Source organism: Numida meleagris, chromosome 12 (assembly GCF_002078875.1).
Source record: "Numida meleagris isolate 19003 breed g44 Domestic line chromosome 12, NumMel1.0, whole genome shotgun sequence".
NCBI classification, from domain to species: domain Eukaryota; kingdom Metazoa; phylum Chordata; class Aves; order Galliformes; family Numididae; genus Numida; species Numida meleagris.
In genome coordinates this window covers 11,951,275-11,962,107 of record NC_034420.1, presented here as the reverse complement: position 1 = coordinate 11,962,107, position 10,833 = coordinate 11,951,275, and the positions used below count along the sequence as shown (strand labels likewise).

Genomic DNA, 10,833 nt, shown 5'->3' with positions numbered 1-10,833 from the left:
GCAAAGCCCGTCAAGCCTTCATTTAACATGATCGAGAGCCTTGCCAGGGAGAAACACTCCCTTATCCATCACTATGTTGCTAACACCCCTCATGGAGACCCAAAATGGCTGCTTGGCATGAGATAAGGTCTTGCTGGCATTTAACCTTCCATCCTGGGCCGGGGAGGAGGGAAGCTGTGATTAACAGCCACTATATCGCTGTGTGCTCAGGGCTGAGCTCTGCACTGAAGAGATGTTCTCAGAGCTGAGATACTGTGGTTACTGTGGCTCTGGTGCCAAGAAAAAAAAAGGAGGGTTGTGTTTTCCACATGTATTACATTTTCTGCTGCAGTTTTTTGGGCTGAAGATGACTTTACCCACTCGGCCACTGGAGAGACTAAGACCTGTCCTAAGGCAGCAGGGCAGAGCGCTGCCCTGGGGGTGCATTGGGCCTGTGTCAGAGGGTTAAGCTCAGCATCCCTCCACCTGCAGCCCAGCACAGGTGGTGGGAGGTTGATTGGAGGTGCAGGAGGTGCTGGGGAAGCTTTAAAGGGCCCCAGGAGAGGAGGAGGAGAGCAGTGCCTGTCTGAGCCTTGTGAGGTGCTGACCCCCAGCAAAGCCCTGCTCCAGCTGGTCCTGATTCTGTGTGGGATGAAGTCAACCCTGCTGAAAGCTGCAAGGTAAGACCCAATTATTATTAAATCTAAGGGTCTTACTGATGAACTATGTTATCCTGAGATGATTATGAGCTTAAACAAATCCCTGCTTGTTGGTTCTCTGCAAATAAGTGAGCTTCAGTGTTTGTGAGGCCCCTCTGTGGGCTGTGCAAAGGGGAGTGAGCAGCTGGGCCCTCCCTTGAAGTGGGGAGGTACCAAGTGATGCTTTGGTGTGCAGTGACTTGGCTTCTGCTTTGACCCTAGAGTGGCATGAGAGTGCTCTCAGTGATTTGTTTTTGCTGCTTTGTTTGTCATCTGTACTGGCTGTTTTATTCCATTTTGCTTAGTCTCCAGCAGTGATAAGGCATGAGCTATCCTGTGGTTCTCTGGCAGTGCTGCAAAAAACTCCTTCATTGTCTTTTATCAGACCAGCCTGGAATTCCTGTTGGCTGAAATCTTGGTAGATACCAGGCAAGCTGCAAGTGATTTGTTCTGACCCCTTCTCTGCAGGTCCCTGAGGAGAAGCAGGGTTAAGGCTCCGGGTTTCCCTGGAGGAAGACTTTAGGCTGTCCACCTTATAGCTGAGGAGGTGAGAATAACCTAGTGTTGTGCTCTGCTAGACTTTTGCTTAAAAGGCGGCTATGACTTCATAGCACGCTGGCAGTGGTGCTCCCTACTCAGCTGCCCATTCCTGTCCCTGTAAGACTTTTTGTTCCTCAGCTGAGCTGTGATAATGCAATTGGTGATGGTGTGTGAATGTAAACATTCCTCAGGAATAGTTGAAAATCACCTCTGAATGACGCATCATCAAACCACAGCTGTCAGCCCACCCACCTGAGACCTCTGATTCCTTGCACTGCTGACTCAATGGTGTAGTGATCTGGAAAGGCTGCTGCTGGGGAGTGGACATGGATTCCAGTGGACTGTTCCATAGACAGGGAAGCTATTGGTTTAGGATTAGCTTGATGCTGACAGGTCTTTGTCTCCTAAGTGCTGTTTATATCTCTGTTTTAGAAGCCAATAATTTAGTATGAGTTGGCAATAATTGTAGAGCACTATAATGTGTCTCTCAAACTATAATGTTACTAGTCAGTTAATAGCTGCTGAAATTCCTTTCTATACAATGCTGTAGATGAAATAGATAGTCTTTGTTCTTTATTAAAGCTTGATGGTAAGAGCTTTGTTCTTTGGCTTGAAGCCTGTTTTTTGTCATTCTGGTGGAAAATTTTTGAAACTAAAACTAAGTTTTTAATGCTGTTTGTGCATGTGAAAACATGCTGCGGTGCTGATTTGCATCTCTGGAATACAAGCCTGTTGTTCTCTTCTGTTGGTCGTGGCGGGTGTTGTGTCCTACCCCTAGTTCCATCTGGGCAGTTCCGTAGTTCCGTAGAGGTGTGTGTGTAAACCATCTCTCCCTGGGTCACACTTGCACTGAAGGTTTTGATGTTGTCATACTGAAATACTGTATGGGTGAAGCCTCCTGAGGGAGCTTGGGAGCACACACAGACTTACGGAGCAAGCTGAACAAGCTTGAAACCATAGTGCTGTTATTATGGTGGTGCTGATTCTTGTTAGCAGGGCTTGCAAGCACCAGCTTGATGTCTTGATAATGTCACCATGTGGTTTTGATTAGGAACAGGTTGTCATACCCACTACTTAGCTGGTAGAGATCCCAGGTCTGCCTGTCATGTGGATATGGCTTAGAGCAGTCACTACTCTTTATTCTAGCACGTTAGTTAAAATAAGAAATATCAGCAAAATGCATTTCTACTGCAAAATCTATGACTATTCTTATTTCTCTTTTCACTACGAAACTTTCCTCCAAGTAATTCCTCAAGATGACATAAAATAATAGCACTGGAGACCCAGCTGAGGAGCATTTCATTAGCAAAGTCCAGCTTGGAAATGTGGAGGTGGAGGGATGTATCTAACTTGGAGTAAATCTTGCTTCTCAGAGCTCTGGGTGAGTGGGCTCCTTCCACTGAGACTTCTGTGATGCGGAGCTGCTTTTCCGGGTGATGCCACAGAGTGGCTTCTTTGACAGATGGCAATGAATTGACAGCTTAGAAGCTCTCTTTGCAGAAAAATGACATGCAGAGATGTGGTTTCACTAACAGAAAATCAGTGCTACTAAAGTAGGGGGTGGATTCTCCAGGCAGGTCTGTTCCTTTGAGTTAGCGTAGAGAAACTGCCTGAGGGCTGTTCCTGGGTTACAGCTGGCGCTCGAGCTTTGGGAGGGTCAGTAGGTGAGGCTGGATTCCTCCAGAAGTGATTTTGCGTAGTGAGCGGATGCTTGTGATGGTTGCTGGGGGGACTTGTCACATCTGCATGCCCAGTGGGTTGTCACAAGTTGATGCTTTATTCGTTTACTCCCTAAATGTTCCTCAATTTGGACATTGATTTCCTTTCCCACCTCCCCGCTTTGAAAGATGGGGCGTGTCACTTAAGCAGGGTACTCAGGAAAATCTTCCATTCTCTGAGTTCTGCGGTGTGGCAGTGTTCATTGTGAGAGTTCTCCTGGCTATTTGAACTTGGCCATGATTGCTCTCAGCAGCAATTGGCAAGAGGGTTTTATCTGCAGCTATAATCTTTTCCTTGTCACTGGAGCATTAGCAGTCAGAGGGTTTCTCTATTTCTGTTTTGCATGAATGCTTTCTTGGAACTCCTGGAAGCACTTCTTTCACCTCTCGGTATTATCTTTTAGGCAAAGTCTTTGCATATCTCACTGTGGAGATGAGAGCACTGTTCTCTGCTGGGTTTTGCATGTGCTGCAGTAGTAGACCGGTGTAATAAAACGCCAGAGCTTCCGGGAGAAATCTTCTTGTGCTGTGTGATGGATAGTAAACGGAAGGGAATTCAGAACTTTTCAGCTGAGAACTGACTGTGACTTGCAATTTTGGCCTCTACCAAGATCTCTTTTGTTTCCCTACCTTTTTTCTCCTGTTTGCTGTGAAGTCCTGCCCCAGCAAACAAAGGATTTCTGAAGAGGATTTCCCAGTCTCTCCAACTGTAATAAAAGAGAAGCCAGAGTTCACAAGTGTCATGCCTTACATTGCCATAGTATATTCTCTGAAATTGAACACTAACTCTATACAAAAGAAAAGGAGCAAAACTCAAAGCAGGAACAAACACTTCTGTATTCAGTTCTGTAATGCTATAGCTCTGGGTAGAAGGCAGGTGTGGTGTAGGGTTCACTGGGTGTTGTTTGACAACATAGGATATCTTTCCTCTGTGCTTCTGAAACTGCATCAAGACATCTGTGCTATACCTAGAGTATCCCTTCTATCTTAGTGCAATGCTTGAACAGCAATAACAAAATAAGCAGCAAAGCAGATGGCAGTACAGAAATATCTTTGATTCAGATGAGGCCAGAAGAACAAATATCCTGATGATTGGATGGTATGTGGTATTAATCATAAGTTAGTCAATACTTAATATTTTGTCTGCTCAGAGTATGTAAACCTTTAAACATAGACCACTATTTCTGCAGACATTTATTCTGAAAGTATCCTGTCATGAAATGCTTAGCAGCGTCCATTAGTAGATCTGAAATTGATGGGTGATTCTGTTGGTGACTATACTTTAAAAGAAGCTGCACTTAACTGGGATTGCTTCAAGGCCATTTTATTTCTGTCATTTTTCCCTCTCTTTGTAGAAAATGTTTAGCTCTGTTTGCACGCTATGCCCAGGCTGTCATGAGGTAGGGAGTGGTCACCTCTTGCAACTTTCAAATGCATGTCTAAGTAGTTTTGCCTGCTACTCATACCTCATTTGAATGCACGCTTTTGAAATGTGAGCTCTTCTATTCCTAGAAAATACTGCAGTTAGTAAAGGAAAGTGTTCTAAGGTTAAGGATTTCTAGCAAAAATAGTGAGCAAATGAGTATTACTGTGTACATGTTCAGTGTTTCCCTGACGCTGGGTAGGTGATGCTATGGGTAATCTGGGTTCTCAGCAGTGGTCTTGTACTGGTAGCATGAATGAGCCCTCAGGTAGGAATGGTGTTTGTGGATGAATCAGAAAATAGAATGAAGCTTAATTAAGGGTGGGATCTTCGGGTAGTTTGTGGATCATGTATCTTGATCAGTCTATTTACTTTGTACTGTATGTAAGCCCTGTATGAAGCAAAGGTGTAATCTAACCATAGCAGAAGCTGGTCACCTTCAAGGACTAAAGCCAATAAGAGGCCATCACTTCACTGGTGAAAGCATTCAAGACAATATCAACTTACACACACTTCTATTATTGCATCAGTGCTTAATTTGAAATCGCTTCTATGTGCTCTGCTGTGATGTATGTTTGTGCAGTAGCATGGAAACTGTTGAGTTTTTTTAAGAAAAAAATGGGCTTGTTTTATTCTGTATCCGTTCCCTAATCTACACCATCATGATAGTTCTTTCAGTACTATTAGCACAAATGCAAGAATTAGCATGTTGGAAATGCATTGCTCAGAAGTGAGCAATGGGTGGCAAGGGAGCAGGACTGACTTAATTTAGCATTAGTCTGAGCATTAATCTTTAATAGTGGAACCTGTAAATTTAACGTTTTTAAAAAGAGAAAGTCGGATGTTAACTGTAGCAGAAGACTTCATTTCAGGGTTAATCCTGATGTGTTGCAAACACATTAATTTCTGGGCTCTCCCCAGTAGCAAACTCTGCTGTAGGCAGCCATGGTGCTACAGCGGTGGTGTTGCATGGGTGTAATTGGTGGGGGAATCTTTGTCTCCTTGTCTCTATCCAAACAGTAAGAGCCACGTGAGAAATATCATAGAATCAATGCCTCTGCATAGCTGTTTCCCTGATCTGGAACATCAGAGTAACTTTGTTTGTTTTTGTGGTGATGTTCCTCTGCTAATTGTGCCAAGCTTTACACTCTGAAAAGAATAAGAAATATTAAATATTATTTATCATTCAATAGGACTAATAACTAAAGAGAATAATTTCTTATTCAGACTTAAGAGTAAACCACTGAGCAATTTGATAAGCTAATTCCTAGAGGAAATTAAGAGAGGAAAATGAGAGCTTTTCTGGAGCTAAACTTTTGTGAATGTGATTTATATGCTGACCAGCAGAGCACTAAAGGGCAGACCACTTCAATGATTTCAGCTTAGATTTTTGTTTGTCATAGAGCAACGCTGTAACAGTAATACAGATTGCAAATATCAAGTCAGATCTCACTTAGAACCACGTTCCTGTTGTCTCCAGATTGTCCTTTTAATCTATGCTATGAGTTCATAGGCATAGTGACACTTGCGCAAGAGTTTTGGGGTTTGCAGGATATGTCCTGGGGATAATTCTAATAATAAGTTTTGTTAACTTTGTGCTGAAGTCATAGCTTAGAAAAGCTTGGGGTTTTTTTGTACCGGTGTTTTTAAATAAAAATGCTGAGTCTGTTGGAGATGGATGTGCTTAAAACATCTTGAGAGTTGCTCCAAGTTTAGATTAGTTAAATAACAAGACTGGACTTCCATGGAGCTGAGGCAACTTGCACAGTGGAAAGAGTGTCCCAGGTGCTTATTTATCAGACAACGGGAGCACAGAGTACACCCGCTCCTTCCTTTGAGAACTGATGCGCATAGCATGGGTGCTGATGAGATGTAGAAAGGGGCCAATAGCTTTTTTTGGCTCCTGCTTAGCTCTCCCTCGCCTCTGTATGCATAAGTTCTGAAGCTGATTTCTACTGCAATTAGATTCAAGGAATTTGTTGCCTTTAGATGTGTGCATCTCTAGGAGACACCAGAAATCACTGTTGGCTTTAAATGTCATTGCAAGATTAAACGTTAAGGTTGAAGTCAGCATTGGAAGTTCCAGTGACTCCATGGGTGCAAGTTTATATTTAGATTGTATGTACAGAAGAGCCCTAAGGCAGCCCTCCAGTCCAAACTCACCCTCTCCACTGTCAAAGAAACTGCAAGCTTGTCCCTTGGCATAGCTGGAGGCCTTCTTTCAAAGCATGCAGGACCCCAAGGACCCAAAACATTCAGTGCCTTTTTATGCTACTGATAATATCCCTTCTGGCTGCTCCAGCTTCAATATAAGATGAGCTAATCAGGGAGTACCAGGCCATTTAGGAGAAATGTTGTCATCCCTTAAGTACTGTGCTTTAACCTCAGGCCTTGTCCATGCCGGCAATATTGCCATCCTACTTCTGTCCCCTTCTGTTGCCGGAGATGGTCAAACAAGAGTGCACAAGGCAGTAATTCATTCAGGGGACTTTCTGTTTAATAGGAGTCTCTGGAAAGTGTTTACACACAAGATTCTGCTTCCAGGCACGGAGCATGCATGATGCTGAGTGAATGTGTAGTGCCGTGGAAGGTAAGCTCAGCATTTCTGTGTCGGGTGGCTGCACCGAGTGCTGCCAAGTCACTGCGCCGTCAGCATCCACCGGAGGACTTCGTTATGCTGCCATCCAGCTTGTTAGCTCTTGGTAGCTCACACATGCTTATTTATATAAATGAAACCTGTGAAAACAAGACAGTATGTCAAAGTCAAATTACTTTGCTGCGATTCTCCTCCTTCAGCAGGAAAAGATGGGGCTCCTGTACTCATTCATCTCCTTTCACTGCAAAGTAACACAATTAGCAGTGAGGAAGGGTTGCCAATCCAGTGAGTAATCTCAGAGATCTCCAAGCAGTTAAGCATGTTAATTAAATTGGCATTGCAGCAGGAGTTTGAGTTAGCAGAGTTCCAATGATCTCTTCTGGAAGATTTTTTTCTGTACACGTTACTTAAAGACTTCCCAAGTTTAGACTGACTTGGCCTGACTCTTCTCAGCTTTTCCATGCCTTTCCATTCATTAACTGTACTACTCTAGTCAAGGCATGCATTCCTTCCCTTAATTGTATTTTTTTGCTTATAGGCATATGTTGTGCTGAACTGGATTTGCTCCAGAATCTCCTACGTTTTGTTTGTTCTTGTGTATTTCTGCTTTAGTAACAGTGAGAATCAATAGGTGTGACTCAAACTTGGCACACCTTTTTACACTCTGATCTTATTTGAGACCCACCATCTAGATTATTAGTCTGTTGATTTTAATGCTGAGAAATGATGCCATACAATGCTGAAAAGTCTGTGCTGTCACCACAACAACTCTATGTTCAACTTCTTTTACCTCTAGCTAGATAAAGGCAGATGCCCTTTGGGATTTTTCCTTAAAATGCTGGTACTTGTGTTCTGTGTTGTTTGCAGGAACTTATATCGCTTACTCTTCCTTGAATGAACTAAAACACCTTATCTGGATGTAAGGCTCTATTCTGGCTTATGGATGTGATAAATACATGTAATCATGATTCAGCAGTATAAATCAGAAATAGCTCTGCTGAGGTCGAGTGTGATTCTGAATTTCAGTGCAAGAGCAGGGAGGAGAAAAGCAGTGAACTTTAAAAACTGTTCTCAATGGGTCTTGTAAAGTGAAAATGGCTGTAAGCATTGACTTCAGTGGGAATTCATTGCGATAATTAATGGGGTAGTCCCTCCGTTGTGTGACAGTTCACAGGCCAGCGTCAAGTCCTTAGATCTGCTGCTTTTCTGCCTGGATGTTGCTGCTTCTTCAAGGAGACTAATGTCCCCACGAGGCAGCACTAGTGAGCATCTGGTTTTTGGGTGTGGAGAACAGATTGGTGTAATGATTGCATCCTAAATGATGGCGGAACTCTGAAAGTGTAACGCTTCCACGTGCAGTTGCAACATTGCTTTGTCTGCAGGCATCTTGTGTGAGATACCAGGTGAATGCTGAGTGCCTTCTTCCATTCCCTTGCCTGTCAGTTCCATGTAGGGATGTGCCTGCACCTCTTCTCCTGTCCCATTTTGAGAGCTTTGCTTTAAAGGCTGCTGGAACTAGTTATTGGGGTGGGGTGGGGGGGTGGGGGGAATCTTTTTGCCTCTTTTCCTCTAAAATGGATCTGTAGGAGGGTGGATGTGCTGAACTAGTACATTTCCAAGGACAAAAACTCCTAATGTTTTTGAAGATTTTTTTCCCCCCTGTTACCACGTTGCCAAGCAACATTTTTACAGTATCAGCAGCTGGGGAAGCTAAACTCTGAATGTTTAAAATGAATTAAAGGAGGAGAAAGAAGGCACCTCTGTCCTTTGGCTATACCCTTTCTCTGCTGAGAAGAGGACATACCCCTCGCTCCACCACTGGACTCCCAATTTATTAAAGCAGAACTTGGGTTTATTCATCTTCATCTGTCTTTCATCATTCACACTTGAGTAATGTCAGATGGAAATGGAAGTCTTAGCTCTTTAGCTAATAGGTTCCTAAATAATAGGGCTTGGGCACATCTGAAAGGTCCTCCAATCCTTTTTGCTGCGGAAGGTCAGTTGCGGTTATCCCATCACTTATAATGGGATGGTAGGGTGACACAGGTGTCAAGCTTCTACTTCCAAAACTAGTGTTTGAGCCTGTACACAAGAACTCCTCCTAGCCCCACTGGAAGCAATGCTTGGTTTACCCATTCTGTATAATTACAGGAGGTTAAAAATGATGCAGTGCATGACTCCTTCTCCTGCCACTGGCAGTGGAACCTGGTCTGACTTAATTGCGATAGCCTGAGGCATGCAGCAGACTCCTGACACTGCTTTGGCATTTCTAGGGAAGTCTTTTTTTCTTGTCTTGTATCATTTGTATGGATAGGGCACTGGGGAACCCAGTGTGCTGAGTGCTGTTTGAACACACAGCAACACTTCTTGTTACGCAGAGTTTCATCTACCTGATTTTGAGACTTGAAAGAAACTATATGCATTACCATAATATCTAGAGGTCAACAAAGTTCAGCCCCATGGGGCTAGCACTGTGCCATTATGTAATAAGAGATGGTTTCTGCTCCAAGGAATTCATATTCTAAGGTGTTTCACAGCTAGTTCTCTCTGACTCTTCTCAGCTTCTGCTCAACTTTGACACTAAAATATCTTCTAATCAAGGTTTAAAATCGTATATGAACTTCTGTCTCAGGTGACCTTCTAACCACTCAAGAATTAATGAGGATGGAAGAAAAGCTGAGCTTCGGAGCTTCTTATTTTGTTTTACAGGCTGAGTGATCTGTGTGCTCCGTGCCAGGCAAAGTGAGCTTTCCATTTTTGAGCAGATAAATTGGAAGTAATGGACTTAAAAAAAAAAAAAAGAAAAAAAGACACTTGGATCAACATAAATGATTGGGTTTTTTGTCTTAATTTACAGATTAATGGGATGCAGCAGATAGCAAAGGTAGAAAGGAAGAAGAGCAGATTCTCTGAATGAAATCTCTTCAAGGATATGAAACCTCTGCCTTTTAAGTTATCACTGCAAAGATTTTCCTGTTAAAACTAAAGAGTGTCTAAATCCCAAAGCCATAAAGTAAGTTAACTTAGGACACTGCATGGAGGCTACTTGGTGGAACTTGGTTTGACAGCTTTACCTACTCAATAAATACTTCTAAGGCTTTACAGCCAGTCACTGAAATGCAGGCAACCTCTCAGCAAGAGATCAAAGATAATTCACAATTATCTCTGAAAGCAGAGTTATATATAATAAGCAGAACAGAGAATTATTTCCTGGAAATGTTGCTTGGGCAAACATTTTAGAAATGCATAAATTATTTCCTTATAGCTTTCTAGTGTTGGAAGCTGAGGCTGTTGTAAATGCAGGTAATAAGGACTATTACTGTTTGGCTAGAAAAGTTAAGATACCTGTTAACCCTTTGTAGTAGCATGTGGTATTAGACTTGTGCTTCTAGAATCGTAGAATCACAGAATTGAGTTGGAAGAGATCCTTAAGCGTTGTCTAGTCCAACTCCCCTGCAATGAGCAGGGACATCTGAAATCTGGAATAGATTTTCTTTTTGGTAACTTCTAAAAAATGTGCAAGGAGAACTTGTTTCTCTTTTGACGTCTTGCTAATTCTTCTGACAGAATTAAATCTTCCTTCTCCATATTTCTTTCCCTTTCCTTATGTTCCAACTGCATCCAACAATGTAAGCATGCTTATCAAAGTGACTAAGGATAATCTAATAGCACTTTCTACCTCAGGGAAGGAGGAAAGAGGAACAAGCTATCCTTCTTCCCTTTCCTTTTTGCAAAAATTTCTTTCTTTAGCTTTATAGCTCTTTAGAATCTAGCATTGCTGCTTCAGAATCTGACCAGTCTGTGTCGAATCGTGTACTCATACTTTGGCTAGTTTTCTGTAGGCGTTCATTGCCATTTGCCTCTTAATCCAAATTATTA

The 10,833-nt window shown here is 42.7% G+C and overlaps 1 protein-coding gene across 1 annotated transcript in view; it reads left to right on the top strand.

The window, feature by feature from the left end:
• Positions 452 to 10,833, top strand: part of GRIA1 (glutamate ionotropic receptor AMPA type subunit 1) — a 169,978-nt gene continuing 159,596 nt past the window's right edge. Inside the window, exon 1 of the mRNA XM_021410522.1 lies at positions 452 to 659. The gene's annotated coding sequence lies outside the window, so the exon portion shown is untranslated. The remainder of the gene's footprint in view (positions 660 to 10,833) is intronic.